This window comes from Heloderma suspectum, chromosome 1 (genome assembly GCF_057233095.1).
Source record: "Heloderma suspectum isolate Gila_16-S chromosome 1, 16-S_ref, whole genome shotgun sequence".
NCBI classification, from domain to species: domain Eukaryota; kingdom Metazoa; phylum Chordata; class Lepidosauria; order Squamata; family Helodermatidae; genus Heloderma; species Heloderma suspectum.
This window is the reverse complement of record NC_139458.1, coordinates 52,527,620-52,551,528: the sequence shown is the minus strand read 5'-3', so window position 1 is coordinate 52,551,528 and position 23,909 is coordinate 52,527,620. Positions and strand designations below refer to the sequence as shown.

The window sequence follows — 23,909 nt, the reverse complement described above, 5'->3', positions numbered from 1 at the left end:
TTCTTTTTCCTAGGTGCAGAACTTGGCATTTATCCCTATTAAATGTCATTCTGTTGTTTTCTGCCCAGCACTCCAGCCTATCAAGATCACTTCGAATTTTGTTTCTGTCTTCCAAAGTATTAGCTATCCCACCCAATTTTGTGTCATCTGCAAATTTGATCAGCATTCCCTGCCCCTCCTAATCCAAGTCATTAATAAAAATGTTGAAGAGCACAGGGCCCAGGACTGAGCTCTGTGGTACCCCGCTCGTTACCTCTCCCCATTTCATTCTTTGCTCCATTTATTTTAACCCAGATGCTCTCGATGGGGCTACCAAGCTCATACTCCTGTATTTCTGTGGAGAGATATGTATTTTTAACATATAGTGCAACTCCATCTCCCTTTCTGTTCCTCCTGTTCTTTTTGAACAAGTTATATCCTTCAATTGCTGTATTCCAGTCATGAGAGTCATCCTACCAAGTCTCAGTTACACCTATCAAGTCATAATTTCCCTCCTGTATGAAGAGTTCAATTTTGTTCTGTTTGTTTCCCATACTCTGGGCATTAGTGTATCGACATTGAAGACCATGTGCTTTATAGTCTGGCCGTCTTCCTACATGTTTCTGAAGACTATTATTGGGTGCTATTAAGCTGTTCTCTCTGTTGTGGTGCATGAGCCTTCATCCATTGTTACCCCCAACTTTATGTCTCCCTTCCCTGTAGGATTCAGTTTAAAGCCCTGCTGATGAAGTTCTTCATGCTGTGGCCAAACACATTCTTCTCAGCCTTTGTGAGGTACAACCCATGCCTTGCCAACAGTCCATCCTCTAGGAAGTATAGCCCATGGTCCCAGAATCTAAATCTCTCACGCCGGCACCACCTCTATAGCCAGTCATTCACCCGGAGTATTTTTCTTTCCCTTTCTGTCCCTCTTCTAACTACCGGAAGGATGGATGAGAAAACTATCTGGGCCCCAAAGTTCTTGAGTTTCCTTCCCGAAGCTTCAAAGTCTGACGTGATTTCTTCGTAGCTCCACTTGGTGGTATCATTTGTTCCCACATGGATGAGAAGAAAGGGATACCTGTCAGTGGGCTTTATGAGTGCAGGCAACCCTTCTTTCACATCTCTAATCTGTCCTCCTGGGAGACAGCATACCTGGCGAGTCCATGGGTCTTAGTGACATACTTGGGTTTCGATCCCATACAGCAAGGCATCTCCCACTACTACTACTCTTCTCTTCTTCTTGTTGTAGGCCTTGGTTTCATCACCTCTGCTTGACTGACCTTCTGTATTGCCCCTGCAGTAGGCTTTGAACTCTTAATTTAGAGGTGCCAAGATAGTGATAAATCAGATCCAGGTTTACTTACAAGGAATACTTTATTGAGTAACTTACAGAACACAGGCATACCCAATGGTTGTATCAGACAGCTTCTCTGAACCCAGAGCCATGGGGTAAAATGGGTTTTATACCATACATGTCAGCAGTGAGGTAGCATGACAGCAGCAAGCGTTCCCAGCATAGACTAACAATGTTTGTTCAGAAGGAAAACAATCAGAGTTTTCTCAACACAGACACCCGCTGCTTGGCATAAACGTAGCCTCACTTCCAAGGCACATACTAGACCCTGATAAGATACTAGTCTTTGTTAGCATGGAATGTGCTGAGGCTGCACTATCAACCTGTGACTCATCTCACATGCTCAGAGGCCCACTAGCAAGTAAATTGCACCAATAATGAACCTAAGCAAAGCATTATGGATCTCTAGGCCCCTCTAGAACTACAGGTGACTTGGTTACAGGCCTGGGGCCAATACACCTTCAGCCTCTTGCTTCCTCTCATGCAGGTTCCCCTGTAATTCTTCCTCTGCAGGCAGTCCTCCAGTCTCATCCTCAAGTACCTGGATACAGTTCCATAGCTCCATTGCCTCCACTGGTGTAGAGTGGCTTCTAGTTCTTCTGCTCCTAACTGTCACCCTTTTCCAAGGAATATCCTCTACTGCATTTTTCCTCACCTCAGCATTTTCCTCTTCTGACTCAACTTGCTGTTGCTCTTCTAGCTTCTGTTCTTCACTTTGCTGCTGTAGTTCCACCGTTCTGTCCAAGAACTCTTCGTGTTCTCTTATCCCTGGAGGGTCAACACTTGCCGCTCCAGTCCTCTTACGTTTTCTTCCAACAGCGTGATAAACTTGCACTTGTTGCATGTGTAGGCCATGTTGTTCTCAGGCAAGAAAACAAACATGGCATAAACATTACAGGTCACCACCATTGGAAAGTCTTTTCCTTCCATAGCCTCTATTCCCTTTTTGTGTCTAGCTTTCTGATTGTTCTAGAGTAGCCTGTGTCTGGTCCTCTACTCACTGGAGGTTAAAAACACCGGCCCACTGGTATGGAAGTGTGTGTTACACGAAAAAGAAATTCAAAGAAATGGGGAAAAAAAACCTTTAGGGGCCTCCCCCTTGACCTCCCCTGACCAGCTCCTGTTGCTCCCCTTGTCCACTCGCTCTGATCGCTCACTCTCTGGGAGCTTGCTTGCTTCTATAGTCCCTAGACCAGCTGGAGCAGCTTCCTCTGCTCTGCTCTGCTCTGCTCTGCTCAGCTGGGAGGTAGGAAACAGACTGAAACTTCCTGCCCACACAGCTGCTTGGAGTACTCAGGCCACACACCCTCAATTCAGTTGGAGCTCTCAGGAGCACCTGGTGAGCTCACAGCCACTCAGAAGGAAAAGGACAGCCCACTGGGCTTCCTCCAGCCCACTTACCTCTTTGCCTTTGTCTCCTCATCCACTGCAACTCCCCTGGCCAACTCCTGTTTGCTCTCCCTGTTTGCTCACTCTGATCTCTCGCTGTCTGGGAGCTTGCTTGCTTCTATAGTCCCTAAACCAGTTGGAGCTGCTCTGCTCTGCTCAGCTGGGAGGCAGGAAACAGCATCTTCTTCTATGTAAAGAAGATGAAATTTGAAAAAGTTTCTAAGCATATTAACATTATTCACATTTTGATCCCTCTAGTTCAACTGAATGCCCTCTCCTAGGCCTCTTCTCAGGGCATCTTGTCCCACCTTGATTATCTTGGGATCATACTATGTGTATAACTGACCTGGGGTGTATAAACCAGACGTGGGTTGGGGCATTGGGTGGAGTTGGTCCTTCTCAGATATGTCCTCCTAGGCCCTCAGTTCAGCACCAGAATGAGAGGGGCACAGAGGAGATTTTCTAGATCCATTTCAGTTGGGGGTTTAGGCCTGGTTTCGGCACTGAAATCTTCTGTATTTCTTCTTCTATGCTGTGTTTTTAAGTAGTTTTATCTTTGATATTTTTAGTTCAACTTCCACTATTTTAGCATTTGCTGGTTTTATTTCATCAGTGCTGTTAACTGATTTGTTATAATGTTGCTTTTTTATGTGGATCAAACAATGTTGAAATATGTGTATACTGGTAGTAGAGAGGCTTCTGAGTGACCCACCAGCTTGCCACTCACTGAACATGCTCCTCGGTCAGTTCTAATGCACAGGAATGAGCTGTTTAATCCAGGAGGATCACTTGACACACACCTGTACATTATCTGATTTCTCATCACTTGATTACTCAGCATTGAATGACTGCCTGCTAAATGTGCAAACTGATTCCCCCCCAAAGCATAGTATTTGGGGAGGTGTGAGGAAATATGTAAGTTAGAACTATAGCAGCCTTCCCCAACTTAGGTTCCTCCAGATGTTTTGGACTGCAACTCCCATTTGCCCCAGCCAGCATGGCCAATGGTCGGGAGTGATGGGAGTTTTAGTCAGAAACATCTGGAGGGCTCCAGGTTGGGGAAGGCAGAGCTATTGTGCTTGTTTCTGTTGTGGCTTATTCACAAATGCAAATAATCACTTGTCAAATGATCAACATACACATGCATTTGGAAATGTTTAGAGGAGTAGCTACTAAAAAATTAGTCAACATAAATTAAACTGCACAATAGTATCTTTCTTCTCAGTTCCAAGTTGGTTTCAAGGTGCCATATTTAAATTTAAATTCATGTCACATGGATTACTCCTATCAATTTCTTCCTCTTTTAATCCTAATTCTTTGGGGATGTCATTAAAATATCAGTCAGCCAAGGATAACTTCATCATATCTTCATAAACTTCACCAGTTGTTTTTTTTAAAATAGTTAATTACATTGTTAACTTAAATCGTGTGTGTGTGTGTGACATTAAAATCATACAGCACCCCAGATCTTATGCTGTCCAACTCTATGCATGGTTATTCAAGTGTAAGGCCACTGTGTTCAGTGTGGCTTTCCCCCAAGTAAGTGTACATGGATTTTAGCCTTCATTCTTACTTGTCATTTTTCTCCCACTTCCCATCCCATGTAGTATGACTTAAACAATGAAGGGGAGAGAAGACCCAGCTGCCGGGAAGGTGGGTGGCTTTGGTTTCTTCACTTCCAGTGGCTTGGAACATTTGCATTTACACATTAATCCTTGCTAATACACATTTAAATTTTTTATTCAAGATGAGCAAGGTGAATACAGAACATTGGTATATAACCAGGTGGTCTTGCTTTCTGAGTCCCACTCCCTTTCGTGTTTTTGCTCATTCTCCTTCCCTTCTGTTCCGTGCTTCAATTTAAACTGCTACCTTTCTGCAACCAAACACAACTTTGGCATGGATTTCTGCAGCTAGACAGTAACTCACACCAAGAACTGAGAACCCAGCTGTGGATAGGGATGGGAGAATCAGTGAGACCCCAGCTCATTTATTTATTTATTTATTTATTTATTTATTGCATTTATACCCGCCCTTTTTCCTCTTGAAAGGAACCCAAGGTGGCTTACATTATCCTCCTCCTCTCCACTTTAGCCTCACAACAACAACCCTGTGAGGTGGGCTGGGCTGAGAGTCTGTGACTGGCGCAAAGTCACCCAGTGAGCTTCACGGCCAAGTGGGGACTAGAACCCGGATCTCTCAGCTCCTAGTCTAACACTCTTGCCACTACACCACACTGGCTCATGAGGTTCTCAAGTTCCACCTGGAAGCTCAGTCTGCCTTGTTCCCATTCCCAAGAGCGAGCTTTAATTGTACGAGAAATGCGTACTTTTCGCCAGTTGACTAAAGCATGAACATGCATGTTTTCCCCCCAAAATGTGCATTTTTAAAGTGTGCATTTTTCTAAAGTACACCTTTTGGTAACATGAATGCAAGCTTGGGAATATGCGAGCTCAGCCTGCAAAATTCATTCACAGGTGTGAATGGGGCAAGTTCTGATTTTAAACAAATGCAAATTAAATTTTCTTGCATCCCTAGCCATAGATAGTATAGTTATGGTCTCCACACTTCCCTAAGTGGTGACAGGTTCAGTGGTGGTGGTACCTGAATGTGGCTTGCTTTGAAAGGGAGGTCAAACACTGGACACATATGGCATTTTGTATTATTTGGTTTATTTACAAATATGGAAGTAGAGCATATGAGGAGGGAAGCAGCATACATGTTCCTACTAGGCAGCAGTTGTTCCTCAGTCTGGCTGCAACCAGTTCTAAGTGGGCTCATGGCCTGCCGGAAGGATCAGGCACATCACTGTCATTGTAGTCATGCAGCCTCTGGAGTGCCTTCTATCAGCTTTGGCTGGTGGCCCAACTATGACCCTATCTGGATGGGGATATCTTGGCTTCTGGTAACCTCTAGATTCAATTACTGCAATGTGCTTTACATTGGGCTGCCTCTGAAGAGAGTCCGGAAACAGCTGCTCATGAAGAATGCGGCAGCCAGGCTTTTGATCGTAACTAGGCATTCCAGCCATATACCTCCCGTAATGGCTCATATGCATTGGCTACCAGTTTGTTTCTGAGCCCAATTGAAAGTGCTGGTTTCGACCTATAAAGCTTTGCACAGCTCAGTGCCCCAGTATCTCAAGGACCACCTTTCCCAAGCCACAGTTGCCTGGAACCTGAGATCAATATTTGAGCCCTTCTCTCTGGGCCCTCTCCAAGATATGTTCAAAGGGTGGCAATGAGAGAATGGGCCTTTTCTGTAGTAGCCCCACAACCACAACCACCACCACCACCAGTTATGGAAAGCTCTCCGCAGATAAGCTCACCTGGCACCAGCTTCATCTTTTAGACGCCAAGCAAAGGCATTTCTATTTTCCTGAGCCTTTGGATAGTTTAATAGCCTGGCTTTGGTAGTTATTTTTATTGCTCGCTCCTGTGATGATGGGGCAGGGTTTTTGTCCTTTAGGTGATTTTTTTAGATGGATACTTTTATAAATTTGTATGAGTTTAATAAAAATGCAATTGTATATTGTATTTTGTGTTTTTGACAATAATATATCTCTAAATTGCTTCGGGGCACCATTCAGTTACATGAAGCAATACATAAATGTAACTAATTAACTTGCAATGAACTTTATTTGTCATTATATTTCCCATTCAGGCTGTTTGGATAAATCCTACTTGGGTTTTTAACATCCTGAATAATTTGGTGCTATTTAGAAACTCAGCCACTTCACTATGCACCCTGGATTCCAGATCATTTATTAACAAGTTAAATGCAGTTTCCCAATACAGTTTCTTGTAGAAGCCCACTGTTTCCTTTCCTCTATTATGATAGTTCCTATTTACTCCTAATCTTGGGCTTTCGGTTATTAATAAGAGAATTGTCCATCATATCCCTTGACTGCTAAATTTACTCAGGAGCCTTTGGTGAAGGATCTTGCTAAAAGCTTCTTGGAAGTATAATTGTCTACTGCAGGGGTAGGCAACCTGGTGTCCGCCAGAGGTTTTGGACTACAACTCCCATAATCTCTGACCATTGGCCATGCTGGCTAGGGTTTATGGGAGCTGTAGTCCAAAATATCTGGAGGACATCAGTTTGCCTAACCCCTGGCCTTCTGGATCCCTCCTGTTTACACACTTGTTAAGGCTCTCAAAGAACTCCAAAAACGTGGTGGAGAAGGACCTATCATTGTAGGTGATTATTTCTCGGCAAGACTTGTTCTTCTGTACGTTTAATTCTAGTTCTAATAATGCTTTAGACAAATTTATCTGGAACAGATATTGATCTAACAGGCCTGTGTTTCCTGGCTTCCACCAGATCCCCTTTTACAGTGATTACAGTTACCTGGGACAGAGGCTGATTGTAATGACAACTTGCATATTTTTGTCAGGAGATAAGCAATTTTAGACTTGAATGTTTAGGATCTTTTATTAATTGAATGAGTTTCCATGTAGAATACCCATCAAGACCTGGTAACTCTTTAATTTTTAGTTCAGCCACAAAACGTCAGCTCTGTTGAATTCAGATCTTCAGACACCTTTCCTGAAAAACTTGGCCCGGCATGAGCATCTGTCTAACATCTTCTGCAGTGAAGACCAACAGAGAGAATCTAAGCTTCCCATCGCTTGAGCGCCCCTTTCACTTTGTTATCTAACAGTCTGATCACTTCCCTGGCCCAGCTGGCTTCTTGCTTCTGATGTGTGTAATTACATGTTTATTGTTGATCTTAATGTTTTAGCAATATGCTCTTCAAATTCTTTCCCACTTGTCTTATCAACTTACATTTGTTTTGCCAGAGTTTGTGCTCCTTGTTCTTCTTCTTTGGTTAAGGCTTCTACTTTTTAAAGGTAACCTTTGTGCCTTGTATAGATTCCTTGACTCAGCTCATTAACCATGGTGGCATCCTGGTTTTAAATTATCCAAGTATTCTGGAGAGGTTTGGCCCTCCTTGACTTTCCCTTTCAACTTCCTTTTAACTAATCCTTTATATTTGAGAAGATTCCTATTTTGAATTTTTTTAAAAATGTGACCATGTTAGAGTTTGTGGGTAACTTTCCACTTGCATATGTTAAGTTTCTTAGCACTGTGGCCACTGTCCCTAATTGTTTCAAGAACACCCATAATGCACTAGGTCTTCCCTGCAGCACAATACTTTTCTGTGTAAATGTGTACATGTAGCTAGGATTTATTTATTGATATATTATTCAAAGTATTTATAAATCACATTTCTGCCCTCTGGGGCCCTCAAAGTGATGTACAATTTAAAGCAACAGTACAATAATAGAATAACATTAGAGTAGAATAAAGGCAGAAACAAATTATTTAAAAAACAAGCCGGAACAATATTAAATCCATCAAAGGCCCAGCAAAACAGTGCAGTTTTTACTGCCCTTCTAAAACTCAGTAGGGATGGAACCAACCTGACTTCCCTCAAGGGAGCTCCATAGTCGGGTGCTGCTACAGAAAAGGCCCTGTCTCTTGTACCCAGCAGCCTTACCTCTCTTGGTAGAGGGACACAGAATGGGGGCTTGTGAAGAAGAATGCAAATTACCAGCAGACCTGTATGGGAAGGAGGCAGTCTTTCAGATATCCTGGCCCCAACCAGCATTTGAATTGGATTCAAAAACAATTTGAAGGTCAGTGTACCTGATTCAACATGGTCTTTAAAGTACACACCAGACAACAGTCTGGCCACTGCATTTTGCACTAGTAGTATTCCAGTCATTTTTCAAGGGTAGCCCAATGAAGAGCATGTTACAGTAGTCTAAAGAGGTAATTAAGACATGGATCACTGTGGCCAGATCTTCCTTCCCCAGGAAAGGGTGTAGCTGGTGCCCCAGCTGAAGCTGTCAAATGTACTCCTGGCTACAACAGCCACCTGGCCCTCCAGGAGCGATGCTGGGTCTAAGAGTACCCCCAGGTTGCAGGGTGAGTGGAACCCTATGTGGAACAGGTTGTACCCCAAAAGACAGGTTGGCTTGCCTACTGACCAACAGATCTTCTATCTTTTCTGGATTAAGCCTCAACTTGTTCACCTTATCCAATCCCTCACTGCATCCAGATAACAGTTCAGAGCTCCCATAGCCACCTTGGCATCAGCTAAGGGGGGGGGGGGAGAGAGAGAGAGAGCTGGGTGTTATCAACATAGTGATGAGAACCAACTGCATAACTCCGTATGACCTCTCCCAGTAGCTTCGGGATGATGTTAAAAAGCATAAGAGACAATATAGAGCCCTGAGCCAACAGCTAACAATGCCAAGCAATAGTCCCCCAGCACCACCTTCTTGGGATTGTTCAGCCAAATAGGACCAGAACCACTGCAAAATAGAGGCCCCTAGTTCCCATATCAGCCAAATGTCCCAGAAGGATATAAAGATGGTTGGTATCAAATGCCACAGAAAAGTCCAGCAGAACCATCACAGATGCACTCCCCCTGTCCAGTTCCCAGCATAAGTCATCCATCAAGGCAACCAAACTGTTTGTGTCCCCAAACCAGGCCTGAACCAGATGGGAACGACTCTCATCATAGTGTACTAATTCTGGGCTTTTTCCAGCACATTCACTATCGTTATGCTCCAACAATTAATTTGTATGACCGGTAGTTATACAGGATGTGACTTGTATATTTGGCTAATTCAGTGGATAAGGCCCTTTTTATTACTGAGTAGACTAGAGGTTGCCATTTGGTATTAAGCTTGGAAGATGAATGCCGTGATGCTATTCATTTAAATATCCATATTTTATATCCTGTTCGTATTTGGGGCCCATCACATAAATTGATCAGTTTCAGCAGCGCTGCAGGATCAGTTGTTTCCAGACAACTCACTCATACTAGGGCTGTGCATGGACCCCCCCGACCCACCTTGGAAGCTGCTTTGGGGCTTCCGTGGCAGGCCCGATTTGCTTCGGGTTGATTCAGGAGGCCCCTGACCTGCTTCAGCCTCTGGAGCTGAAGCGGGATTCAGACATCCAAATCCCGCTCCCGCCCCCCAATGTGCTCCCCAGCCTCTCGCTGCAGGATCTATTTCTGGAAATACAGGGAGTCACCATTTTAAAAATGCCCCCCCCCCCAAATAACAAGATGACTGCTGGTGCACGTCCAGAGGACCCAGGAAAGGAGCTGAGGGTTGGGCGGCAGCAGTGGCTGGCTGGGTTGGGCTACTGGATCGCACCAAAGTGCTTCGAAGCAACCCGACCCACTTAGCCTGGAGGGGCCTGAAGTACTTGGAGCTCAGGCTTCAGGCCAAAGTGGTGCACAGCCCTAATTCACACCCATAAATACATGTTAGGCAGAGGTATGCCTAACTGGTGTCACTTGTAGGTAAGTATACTTAGAATTGTACCATTATTCCTGCAATCATCAGGAGTACAATAAAGTGCTTCATACCTTATTCACCATTCTGTGTTTCTTAATAGCAGTAGAGGAATTCACTGCAATATGTTGTAAAGACATATTAAGGAAAAGAAGTATAGAGTTTTTAGACTAATTCTGGTATAATTAATGCCATATATAATATTTCCTAAACTCAAGCATGGTGCTATATGTCAGGATTTGGAAGCTTAAAGCACACTTTAAAATACAACTCACGATTCTTTCAATTTCTGGGGAACATTTTTAAATTATTATTAGTGCTGAAGACTAGAAGACCAAAAATCCATGAAACACTTGTCCATAAGACTTGTAACACAAGGTATATATTTAGGTCACTGAACAATGAAATCTAGATGGGGCACTGGTTAAAAGGGTTGGAATGGGAACTCTTAGTTCACTAATGGCATTTGGCTGAGTTGCACTATTAATCTCTGTTTTATGTCTGTAAAAATGACAAGGGCACTAAAAGTATGGTTATAAACATGAATGGGATAAAGACTGTAAGATCCAAGGGACATTAACAGATGTACCCTACCAACCAGCTTTTACTGCCCAGGGCATAAGAACATAGCAGGAGCACTGCTGGATCAGATCAAAGGCCTATCCAACATTCTGTTCACACAGTAGCCAACCAGCTTCCCGTGGGAAGCCCACAAACAGGACATGAACATAATAGCACCCTCCCACTTCCCCAGCAACTGGCATGCAAGGGCATAGTGCCTCTGATAATATATAGCCATCATAACTAGTAGCCAGAGATGGCCTTATCCTCTCTGAATTTGTCTAATCTTTTAAAGCCATTCAAGTTGGCAGCCATCACTACATTTTGCAGTAGTAAATTCCACAGTTTGACTATGTGTTGTGTGAAGTGTGTCCTTTTGTCTGTCCTGAATCCTGCACCATTCAGCCTCATTGGATGATCCCCGGTTCTAGTATTACATGAGAAGGTGAAAAATGTATTCCAAACCACTTTCTCTACATTATGCATAACTTTATATAGCTCTGTCATGTGTGTCTCCTCCCCCACCTCCACGCCACACACTCTCACCGTTTTTCCCAGCAAAAAAGCTGAGGGCACTTGCTCCAGCCTCTTGATCATTTTGATTGACCTTTTCTGCACCTTCTCCAGCTCTACAATATCCTTTTTGAGGTGTGATGACTATAACGGTACACAGTATTCAGAGTGTGGTATGCCTTTCTACGAGTGCATTGTTATATTGGCATTTTTATTTTTAATTCCCTTCCTAACGATCTCTCCAACATGGAATTTGCACTGTAGTCACACTCTGAGTCAACATTTCCACTGAGCTGTCCACAACACCAAGATCCCTTTTCTGGTCAGTCACTGCCAGCTCCGATTCCATCGGTATATATGTGAAGCTAGGATTTTTGGTTTTTACACAGTGTTTACACTGAGCTGCATTTGCTGTTTCACTGCTGATTCCTCCAGTTTGGAGAGATTCTTGGGGAGCTCTTCACAGTCTTTTTGTTTTAACTGCTCTAAATAATTTGTGTCCACCACAAACTTGGGCACCTCACTGGTCAGTCCCAACTCCAGGTCATTTATGAACACGTTTAAAAGCATTGACCCCAATTCAGATCCTTGGGGGACCTCACTGTTGACATCCCTTCATTGTGAGAACTGTTCATTTATTCCTACTTTCTGCTGTCTATTCTTTAAGTAGTTACCAGTTCATACGAAGGCCTCTTCCTTGACAATTTTCCACTGATGTATAAATTCAATTTGATAGAACAGTGGTCACTGTTTCCAATCACTTCAACAACACTCACATATCACGCTAGGTCCTGGGCTCCACTTAGGATTTAGTCCAGGTCTTCCTCCCCAATAGCTGGTTCCATAGGACACAGTTGTGTAAGATATCTAGAAATTTTACCTCTTTTTTGTGACCCGAACATACATTTATCCAGTCTGTGTGAAGGTAATCGAAATGGCCAATGACTACAACACTTTCTCCTTTGGATGCCTCCCTGGTTGCAGTCTCCATCTCAAGATCAATCTGAGCATTTTGTTCAGAAGGACAATAGCATGTCTCCAGCACTGAATTACCTTTAGAACCTGGTATTGTCACCCACAGCTATCAGTGGAGGTTTCTGACCTTTTTGAAGTTTCTAGTTTGTTTGACACTCTGCCCTCTTTGTTGTACAAAGCATGTAGGATTGGACATTATGTATTTTCCAGCATTTTATGGTGCTGCAGTGGAGGTAACCCAGTATCTGTTGCTTCTGTGGCAGTACTGGCTGTCCCTACCCCTCCTGCTAAACACTTCAGTGGACTTGGCATCATGGGATATATGTGATGCTACTACCAACAGTGCTCTTACAGAACATCCTTTCACTCTCACTGGAATTGTGGACTAGGAGCTTTGAAGCAGTTATTACTGGTGCAGAGCAGATACAGTTACCTTTGCCCTGTTTTTCAACCTTAGGATCGCCCAACAGTTGTAGTAGCACACAAATTTACAGGATTCATGTATCTGGATGTGCTTCCACTATACATAGGCCTAATAGAATGATGTCCTTTGGAATGAATGAGTCTTGTTAACAAGTAGATGTGTTAAGAACTGGGATGGAAGGCTGTAAACCTAGACACCACAATGACTTTGTATAGGCATACCTCTGCTCAGAAATACATCCTAGTAGTCTAAACAAATTATAATACTACGCTTTGCCTATACTTGAAGATATCATAAACTAAATGAGGTTTGGGGAAGTACTGTTTTAATTTCATTTGATAAATGATATAACTACAAAATAAAGATATTTGTAATAAGTGTAGGTTTTGAGTCCAACACAGCTCCATGCATCTCTCTCTCTCTCTCTCTGGAGACCTTCCCTATTTAGCCATGTGTTGGTAATTGCAAAGCATCTATGAATTCAGATCATATAATGTATTGCATAAGGTGAATCTAAGGACAGACATTAATATTATTTTAATGGAAAATGCTAAAGTTTCCATTAGAGTTAAAATATGTTGTGTATTTACAGAGAGACTGAAACCTTAAGATATCGACGTGTTTCTTTTAATTGTTTGAATTACGAGAAGATCTCATTTTTGCTTAAGAACACACAAATGTACTACTAGATCTGTTTTTAAAGATTTCTTCCAGCATAATGTCTGAATCCAAATTCATAAAGAGTTAGAAAAATGAGATGTCTGAGCTATAGGATTCACAGGGGATTTCATATGAAGCCTATTTAATCAGGATAACACTGTTATTAATATTCATAGAGTCAGCTGGAACACAAATGACAGACTATGGGGCCTAAAAAATTTTACTTGGTGAATTTATTAAAAGCAGCTTAAAAAATTAATGGAATTCAAGTAAAGTTGGTGAAAATGAAAATATTATGTTAGCAGAAAAAAAATCTTTATTGGAACTTTCTTTAAGACCATCTTGCATTGATATCTTTGACAGATTTCTTTGGTACTTAAAGAAGGAGGATGCATGAATGGTCATTTAAAAGGATTTAAACACATTGGCACATTAATTTTTACATGAATAATAAGTAGTTTCCAAAAGCAATTAACTTACAGTGTACAAGATTTGAATAGAAAAATAAGGACCATGACATTAAAGGGCAAAGCAAATGTGCTGTACATTTTAAAATTAGTAATATGTCTTCTAATAAAATAATTGAATTCATCCCTACAAGGGTTGTAGTTCTGGTGCAGCCATTTATCCAGTCTCTTGGCTTGTTTAAAGACATTTAAAGATGAATGACTTAAGCATATTTTGTTGCCAAAAATTGCATCTATGAAGAATGACTGACAGACAGTCATAAAAGTTCAGAATTGGGACTCAGGCTACATATTATTGTTAGTTAAAATAACAATTTGATTTGCTTCTATGTGTTTGGAGAGTGTCGTATGTTCTAGTGTGCTTGTGTCCTTCTTTTGCTTACAGCTTCTAAAAAATACCAGCCCACTAGTGGTACACATTCAGAGGAGTGGTGTATGTGGTTTCAGAATTGTATAGATCTGTTTTCCTTCTCATTTTACTGCAGTACAGGAAAAATGTTAGTGCTGAAGATAATTATTATCTTTCTGCAGTTTCTAAAGGCAGCTGTAAAAAACAAACAAATGAATGAACAATAATGTAGGTTAGATGAATGAAATTATTTGATTCTGATTAAAATTAATACATAGCGAGCCCTGATTCAGCTCAAATTAGTTGCACTTAAATCCCATTGAAATCAAGTTACATTGCAATCCTATGCATGAATACCCAGAACTATGTTCCATTGAATTCAACACCCAGGTAAAGGTGTATGGTCTGCAATCCTGTACACGCTTACCTGGGAATAAGTTCCATTGAGCTTATGCATTCTAATGTATAGACATGCATAGGATTGTGCAATTAAGTCACAAATAATATGTCTCATTGATTTCAGTGGGTCTTTAAGTACAACTCGAATCAGATTGTAACATTGTGAATAGAATTTAATGAATTTAGTAATTCTTCTAAAATAAGATCTTGTGATGGGTGGGGCTTCTTTCATTGGTACAATACTTAAGTGAGCAACATCCAGCATTTATTTGTTATTTATACATATACATACCAATAGATAGATAGAAAATACATAATACTTTTTAAAAATAGTTATTAGTTATTTTGGTTAGTACATTGTACATAGGTTATTGATTATAGATGTACTGCTAACAGCACTGGGTCCTTCGCTTGGTGTGTTTTTTAGATATCAAAGCTTCACAAAGATTTTTTTAAAATGTGTTTTCAAATATTGCCTGTATAGAATAGACTTGAGAAGTGTTCATAGCCATATTGTCTAAAAATATGTTAGAGCTATCCTTGTTCATAGAAGAAGCTGAAATCTTTCATATTTACTTAGGGAGTTAGTTTAGACACAAATAGGCTATCATCTCTGCCTAGGAAAAATGTGTACAAAACATGTACTTAGTCATCTATGATCACTATGTGAGTTCTGTATTTCTGTGTGGATACATATTTTGGGAAGCCACTGCCTATATTGTGTGTTGGTCTGTTTTGGAGAATCTTCATATATACCACTGCACATGATTCCACCCACCCACTCCGCTTCGCCACTCCCAGACAGGTTATATTTGTGTGGTTCGGGAAGAACTTTGTGAGTAAAACCAACCTCACAAGTCTGAATTTTGGTTCAACAACACTCATTCCCCTGTGACTCTATGAACAGTGATTATTTGAAAACTAGTTTATTCGTGCTAGCAATTTACTATGGCTACTACACTTCATGGCTGAATTTGTGTATGCAAACTGTAAGAATGGCTTTTAACCTCCAAAGGATTCTACTGTGTTCTCAACTTGCATTTTTCCATTCTTCAAATTAGTGTGGCTGTTGGAGTGGATATTCACGCGGCATATATCCAGGAGAGGGCAGCATTTTCCTATACCAGGTGTATAAAAGAGCATGCCCTGCTTAGACTGCCAATGTTTCTTGTAATTACTCCCAGTATATTTGTTGCTTGCTTATGAATTAACTTGCATTTATGGAACTAAATCATTCCAATCATTTAATTACACCTGAGGAGCTGAACTATAATTGCATGCTTCCAAGTAGGATCTGATATGGCTTGAGCAGTATTAATTTGGTGTTTACTTTTCTGAGTGCTAAAAGCATTAAACTGATTGTGCAGTGGGATTACATTTTACTAATTGCTGGCATTCATTAGCTGGGTAAATGGCGAGGAAGTATGACTGTATATTGTGGAGGGATAAAATTGTGGTTTTAAATAGTATATTACTAGGCACATTAAGGCCCTAAGACATGTTTTAAAATACTCCAGAGGTTATTAAAGACTGTATTTTCTTCATCTCTTGCTATATGAGTACCTTATTAAAATACTGCAATTATTATAGACCTTTTTGTGCAATATGTAGGGAAAAGCCTTCATTGACTTAAATCACATTTCTTTGATATTAATAATAACCTTCCATATTTTCAGTTAATCCAAAAGTAAATGAGGAACTTAGAAAAAAATGCCAACCCCAAATCAACACAGATACATGAACTGAAAAGGCAAAGTTACAGCTTCATTTGAGGAGTTTTATCAGGAACTGAGTATGCCAAGTATGAGGTGATTCCACCCCCACCCCCTTTTGAGAAGAACACCCCTTGAAAATGCTTATCTTGCTTTCTTCATGTACTCTTAGAGCTGAAGCAAGCACAGCCTGGATAAGCTATTAATTCTCAGCTATACTTTAAAATAAATAGATTTGTTTTCTGCAACCAAAAGAATTTTGAACTTATAAGCAATTTAACATGCACCCAATTTTACTATCATGTGGGGTTCCTAAGAAGTGAACTTTTTGCCGTTTCGAAAAATGCTACTGTTTGTAAATCAGTCGCATTAGTTCCAATTCTACATGAGTTTAATAAACAGCCTATTTTACTTATCAGACCTGTTAACATAGTGGTTTATGTACCTTAATACAACTGTGAACCTGAAAATATTGTGAGAACTTTCTCTTCATGAATATTGTATACATACCTCAGGATGTTCAGAGGAAGCAACAGGTGACCTAATCCTGCAAACCTTTGCTACCACCAAAGCAAGAAAAAGTAATTATATTTGCTTTATTGGACCTACTCATTCTGTTTTGTAGTAACTGTTGTCAGGATCAGGCTTTGAGAACTAATATATTTCTCAACACCGCCATTAATGCAATGGGGAGCAGAATAAATTGCTATCTAAACTGAAAGTGTGAACAAAAAAAATCATCTACTGTGAAAGTCAATTTAATGTCACTTGTTAAAATAAACAGCTTTTATTCTCCTAGTATAAACATAATTTAGTCATTTGTCTTGTAAATTCTCTGACAAATAAGGGCAAGGTATAGGTGTGTTCTGATATATTGTTTTAAGTTTATTTATCTAGACTTGGCTTTATTTTAGCTCTGAAGTCTTGGGGCAAGACACAGAGTCCTTGCCAGATCAAACAAGCTCAGAAATACCAATGAAGGACTGGTCAAAAGGTAAAGCCTTCTGAGGTATTGATACATAACCCTAGGGACTGTGCCAGTGCTAGGCATTGCCTGGAATGCATTTGTTCTTGCCGGTAGGTAAAAGTGCCTTTAAAAAAAAAATCATGTGTTTTCTTAAAGGTAATGTAGCCACAAGCATGTTTCTTTTAAACCAGACTTCCATTTTTCTGTGAAGTATATATATATATATATATATATATGTAATTCAATCCCTTTCCCATCCCACCTGCATTTTATTCCAATAGGGTCCGTCCTTTCATATCCTCTGTTGCAAATGAATTAGACCATAGTTATGTGTTGGCTACTTGCTCTTACCATCCACTGTTGTGCTCAAGCTTAGGCAGAGAGGCACAGACCCAAATACTATTCCCCCCAAGGCATTTTCCTGCCTGAGGCAAAGAACAAGATGGTCTTTCCCATTTCATATACAAAAGCTGACCGAACTAGCAGTTGGGTAAGCAGTGGTCAGCATCCGGCCTGGCAATGAATCAGCATCCCCCATCACGCCGGAAGGCAGCAGGCTAGCATAGGGGGCACAGGCCAGGCCATAAAGCACACAACTCTCTCCTCGAACACCTTGCTGCCACCTCCCAGCATCTGCCACCTGAGGCAACTGCCTCGCTCTGTCTGATGGTAGGGCCAGCCCTGATGCCCCCTTCCAACCATGTGTATGTAGAAAAGTAGTAGTCTCAATTATCAGCTGGGCACAACATCATGCAACCTGCACACATCCCATTTCCCCCTCCCGGGTAGCTCATCAGTGCAACTGCAGTTGAGCTGCTGGGTCCATGTGTGCAGCCGTGCAATTGGATGAGGTGGGAGAGCAGCATTTACTGCACCTTTGGGCACATGTCTTGTTTCCATCCTGTATGGCCCCAAGTTAAATTGGGGTTAGATCCTCAAGGACAATAAAGCGATCAATGGCTAATAGTCACAATGGCTATATATCGCCTCCAGTATCAGAGGCAGCATGCCTCGGAATACCAGTTGCTGGGGAACACAAGCAAGAAGCTGCTGCTGCACTTCTGTCCTGCCTGTGGGTTTCCCATGGGCTTGTGGTTGGCATCTGCACAAACAGAATGCTGGAGTAGTTATGCCTTTGGTCTGATCCAGCAGGGCTCTTTGTACATTTTCTCATTTGTACATTTCTCATTTGTACATTTGTACAATTTTTGTACATTTCTTTGTACATTTCTTTGTACCTTTGTACATCTCATTTGTACATTTCTCATTTTTCTCATTTGTACATTTCTCATTTTGCAGCAGGGCTCTTTGTACATTTTCTCATTTTCTCATTTGTACATTTCTCATTTTTCTCATTTGTACATTTCTCATTTTTCTCATTTGTACATTTCTCATTTTCCGGCTGAGCTCTTTGTACATTTTCTCATTTTCTTTGTACATTTTTATGAGTGCATGACTATTTTTCTGTTCAAATCCGTGTGCAGTGGGGAAAGCGATTAAAAATCGTATATAAAATAATGTAAAAGGAGATCTTCAAATTTTGGTGGGGAGTTGGAGAAGAACCTTGCCCCCTTCTGAGCACTGGAGAGTTAACTGGAAGCTGACATCAGTTCTGATTCACTATTAAACACACTACCTGCATTTCTCTCTTGCTTAATTATTTGTTTGTTACAATTATATCCCACCTTTCCTCCCACGAGCCCAAGGTGGCTGTACATGATCCTCCGCCTCCTCCTCCTCTCCAATTCTTACAGCAACCCTGTGAGGGAGGTTAGGCTGAGAGTCAGTGACCGGTCCAAAAGCACCCAGTGAGCTTCATAGTGGAGCAGGGACTAGAACCCAGGTCTCCCAAGTCAGAGTCCAATACTCTAACCACTACATCACACTGGCTCCAAGGAAGCAGTGAGGAGGAAAGCCAATGCACGTAAAGTGATGCACGTTGGGGGAAAAAATCCCAAGTTCAGGCATAGCCTGATGGGATCTGTGCTAGCAGTGACTGACCAGGAAAGAAATCTTGGGGTTGTGGTGGACAGCTCGATGAAGATGTCAACCCAGTGTGCGGCCACTGTAAAAAAGGGAAACTCCATGTTAGGCATAATTAGAAAAGGGATTGAGAATAAAACTGCCAACATCATACTGCCCCTATACAAATCTATAGTGCGACCACACTTGGCACACTGTGTACAGTTCTCGTCACCACACCTAAAAAAAGCTATTCTAGAGCTGGGAAAAGTGCAGAAAAGGGCAAATAAAATGATCAAGGGCTGGAGCATCTCCCCTATGAGAGAAGGTTACAACAGCTGGGAATATTTAGCTTGGAAAAAAGGAGGGTAAGGGGAGACATGATAGAGGTCTACAGAATTATGCATGGTGTGGAGAATATGGATAGGGAGACATTTTTCTCCCTCTCTCAAAATATTAGAACCCAGGGTCATCATATGAAGCTGATTGGTGGGAGATTCAGGACAGCCAAAAGGAAGTACTTCTTCACACAGCACATACTTAAACTATGGAATTCTCTACTACAGAATGTAGTGATGGCCACCAATTTGGATGGCTTTAAAAGGGGGTTAGACCAATTCCTGGAGGAAAAGGCTATCAATGGCTATTAGTCTTGATGGCTATGTGCTACCTCCAGTACCAGAGGCAGTGCGCCTACATACACCAGTTGCTGGCGGGTGGGAACATGGGTGGGAGGGTGCTGTTGCTGTTGTTGTTGGTCAACAGCTGGCTGGCCACTGGCTGGCCACTGTATGAACAGAATGCTGGACTAGATGGAGCCTTTGTCTGATCCAGCATGGCTCTTCTTATGTTCTTAAACAAAGGGTTATATGTGAAAATAAAAGGAAGTTTATTACCAATTTATCAATTCTTCTCCCCATTGCTACTAGATTTTGAGTCGGTTAATATCAGATTGACTGATTCATTTTTGCTGAAAGATCGTCCACTTTGATCCAAATTATGAACAGAAGCCACCACTAAGAATAGTATTGAAATAGCTCTGTCTGATCGGACGGTTGTAAATTACAAGCTCTAAAATGGGGTCAGTGTCCATGTAGTTCACCTTCATTTCTCTCCCAATAAGCTCACAACAAAGTTTCAGGTATGGAGAAGTTATTGGCTAGCACCAGCTCTGCCCAGTGCTAATCTCATAGCCAGAGAAGCCATCTCTTTTGTTGTCATTATAATAAGTATATGTCACTCAAGTTAAATGGAATGTGCTTCTAGAGAAAGAAGGAGCAGGGAGAAAGGGAGTTCTTCAAATATAAAACTGCAGTGGAAAATATGCTGGAGGCCAGGAACTTGTAGTTTGGGTTTAGGGACTGGATTATGAGGGCCACAGGGTTAGCCATAATTTAAACCACGATTTTATTTTTTTATTTAAAATATTTATTGACTGCCATTCAGAGCAGGGGCCTGCCCAAGGCGGCGTACAACAATAAATCACAAAATAAAAACAGATATGGTAGTAAAACAGCAGCAGTAGCAACCATTGTAAATAGCAGCAAACACTGGCATAAAATAAGCCTTATAACAGACAACTGCAGCTACAACCCAGCCTGATAAAACATAATCAGGGCAGCCCAGACCAAAATAGTAAGTTTTCAGGGTCTTCTTAAAACCCTGCAAAGATGGGGCTTGGTGGACCCCTGATGGCAACTTATTCCAGAAGTGTGGGGCCACTGTGGAAAAAGCCTTTTAAATGCCCTTAGAGACAAGCAACTGAGAAGAGCCTCTATTGCTGGTCTTAAAGTGTAGGCAGGCTCCCCGGTCCATCGCTTGTGGTGAGATAGTGAAGTCTGTGGAGTGGAGGAAGAAGGGATAGTATTACGTCTCTCCCCCTCCACAGCCTTGAGTGGCTTGCCAGTCACCAGTAATTCCTAGTATTTGAATCATAGTCAGTCCCAGGTCCCAGCATGGCTCCACCCCCCAGTAGCTCATTGGTTCCTTCTGAATATTTCCTAAATATAAATATTTCCAGGTCAGACTCTGGCTGGTTTATGTGGCTTCCTATCCTTGTTTCAGGTCTTGCTTTCTGTCAGCCATCCTGTTCCTCCATTGCCTCCCTGGCCCTGACTATTTGTTTCCCTCGTAGAGTGTCAGCTTCCCTGTTGGTTGTCTGTGCATTGGCCCATTTTAACTATTTGGTGCAGTCTCCCTCTGAGATATTTCTCTCTTCAGACCCTGGTTTGCTACGGATTGATTCCATATTCTCTCTCTTGTGTATCTTCCCCATTGGTGTCTCTCACTCTACTCCTGATCCTGCCTCCCATGTACGCAGCTGCCTAAAGCCCAGTGAATCACCTCCTACAGAACTAAGGAATTTCTCCCTTTTTCTCCCCCCCCCCACCTGTCCCACCCCGACCCTGCCATTTCTCTCCCGGGTTACACCCATGACCTCCACTCTTTGAGGAGCTTCTATGTTTGAGGAGGGCTCTTTATCGAACACTGATTCCAGTTTTGACACGGTTGTGAATTTTTGTTGTTGTGGCTTCAAATAGCACAGGAAACCAAATATGCCAGAGTTCGGTAACTTTCTTAACATGAAGGGTGAGCAGGGTGCAAGTGTGTGGAGGAGAAGGGCTGAAGACTGGAGTATAGACAAGATGAGAAGGAGTCCAAATGGCCAACATAGCTCTCCCATTGCCTCACCTTGTAAGCTGCCGTCTTAATACAGTAGCTCATGGAATCAGACCATAAAGCTTATGAATGGGAATATAGAGAATATGGGAAGTGTATTACATGTTGAATAGCATAGACGCATTGTCAGAAAGTGGTGACTAAAGTATTGGTTTTAATTTCCCCTTAGAGAGTTATGGTGTAGTTCAAGGGCCATTGTAAACAACACAATCCAAGGGTGTCTTTTAGCCTCCACCTTTTCCTAGCAAACTACAACATCCTTATCACTTATGCTGCATTTCAGAACCTCTGCAACCAGTTCAGCTTTAGTACCTTTAGGGGTCACTATACCCTAAGAAAGGTTCAAAAGGTTAACTTGTTCAAAGAGGCCAATTGCAAGCACTGTGTGATTATACATTAAATAATGACTGACAAAATACAGTAATGTTTTGGTTTGTATAGTCCTTAAACAGGGTGGGCGATATGATCAGTGGACTAATGTGAATTATGCTTTTATTCCTGTAATTCTCAAATTTCTGAGTTGCTATATATTTCGTATTGCTGTATAATTGCTATATATTGTATATTTTTTGTTAATTGGATGTGCGGTACAGATCTGAAATTATATTGATGACAGAATGTTGTTGTTTTTACTGTAGTATGGCAGGAACAATGTAAGATAATGTACTTAATGTTCTAATCAGTGGTTCGCTTTGCAAAATCCTTAGTCAGTCATGTCCACTGGAAGATTAGGAAATGTTCATTAGAGCAGGATTGGGCTTGCTCAGTCTAACGTTTGCTTTTTACTAGAACTCCATAGACCAGAGCCTGACTTAAAGAACTTAGAATTAAAGAATTTTGAGTCGTGATGCAACTAGAGGACTCCAGGGCTTCCAGTACCCTACGCACGCGTGCACGCACGCGCGCGCACACAAGCAGCAAGTGATGGGGCATTAGCACCTGGGCTGGCATGGTCATGCTGGGGCCCACTGGGGCTGACACTACCAGCTGCTGCATCTTTTCTTCTTTCCTTTTCTTTTTTAATTCATCGACGGGGTCGCCAGCCAGTCATGTGCATAGTTATGAATGTTCATTTCATGAGAGGTATCCCTAACCCGTTGCAGTAATCTTGGACAGTATCTAGTACTGCTGCTGTACCTCTGCTCATTTCTGTTGCCTCTGTGAGACCAACGGCCAGTGAAACAGGAAGTTAGAGCTTCCTAAAGCAAACCTGTGAATAAGAGGAAATGCTCGTTTCTGGAACAGGACAAGTCAGCAGAGCTCCCTTCTTGTGAGCTCTGCTGATCTGCCCCATTCTGGAAACAAAGGTTTTGATCCATTTCCAGTTGCTTCAGGATCCACTAACTTCCCGTTGTGCTAGCAGTGGGCCCCATTAGCATGCAGGGAACATTGGATATTGCCCCTTGTGTTTTTTTGTCTGTACAGATCAACTCTACAGGTTACAACAGCTGGGGTTGTTTAGCTTGGAGACAAGGAGGGGAAGGGGAGACATGACAGAGGTCTACAAAATCATGCATGGTGTGGAGAATGTGGATAGGGATATATTTTTCTCCCTCTCTCAAAATACTAGAACCACCTGGGTGTGAGGTCCTGAGGCCTTTTCTGACCACCTCACGATCCCACTTCCGGTCACCAGGTCAGGTGCTTGGTCAGTATCTCTCCTCACACTGCCACTTTTATGCTCTCACTCACAACCCTCTGTCTGTGTATTGTGATGCTTCACCACTCTCTCAATTGCTGACACCAATAACCCTTTTTTGAGCTGCTTTCTTTCTTTCTTTTTGGTAGCACAGACCAAGCAGCCAGCACGTGGGGGTTATTCCATGAAACCCTTCCTAATAGCTAAAAAGGAAACTGCCTTTTAAAATTGAAAACAAAGAAGGTTTATTTGGCACAACAGGACTGGAAATAGGAACTGGGTTGGGATGAGGAAAGGATATCAGGGATGATGATTAAAATAAGGCAACACCATAAACTGCACAATATAACTCGTGCTTTTAGTTCTATGTTCAAAACCTCTCACACCCTCTGTCACACTATTTGACACACTCGCTAACCCACAGACTATCTCACTAGATGTTCTCACTCTTATCTCCCAATCTAATCTCAGACTTCTCTAGCTGTACCCAGTCTACCTTACTCCCAGACCTATCTATCTCGAAGCAATCCTCCCACCTTTTACTGCACAAGCTCTCAT

The 23,909-nt window shown here is 41.9% G+C and overlaps 1 protein-coding gene and 1 long non-coding RNA gene across 19 annotated transcripts in view; one reads left to right on the top strand and one right to left on the bottom strand.

Moving 5' to 3' along the window:
• MIPOL1 (mirror-image polydactyly 1) overlaps nucleotides 1–23,909 on the top strand; it is a 305,293-nt gene that overhangs the window by 50,608 nt on the left and 230,776 nt on the right. The window contains exon 2 of one of the 18 annotated variants that reach the window (XM_084843301.1): nucleotides 4,333–4,378. The exons of 16 other annotated variants lie outside the window; for them this stretch is intronic. The gene's annotated coding sequence lies outside the window, so the exon portion shown is untranslated. One more of the 18 variants, XM_084843193.1, reaches the window with a different exon arrangement.
• Nucleotides 1–23,909, bottom strand: part of LOC146357238 (uncharacterized) — an 89,668-nt gene that overhangs the window by 38,414 nt on the left and 27,345 nt on the right. The gene's annotated exons all lie outside the window — the stretch shown is intronic.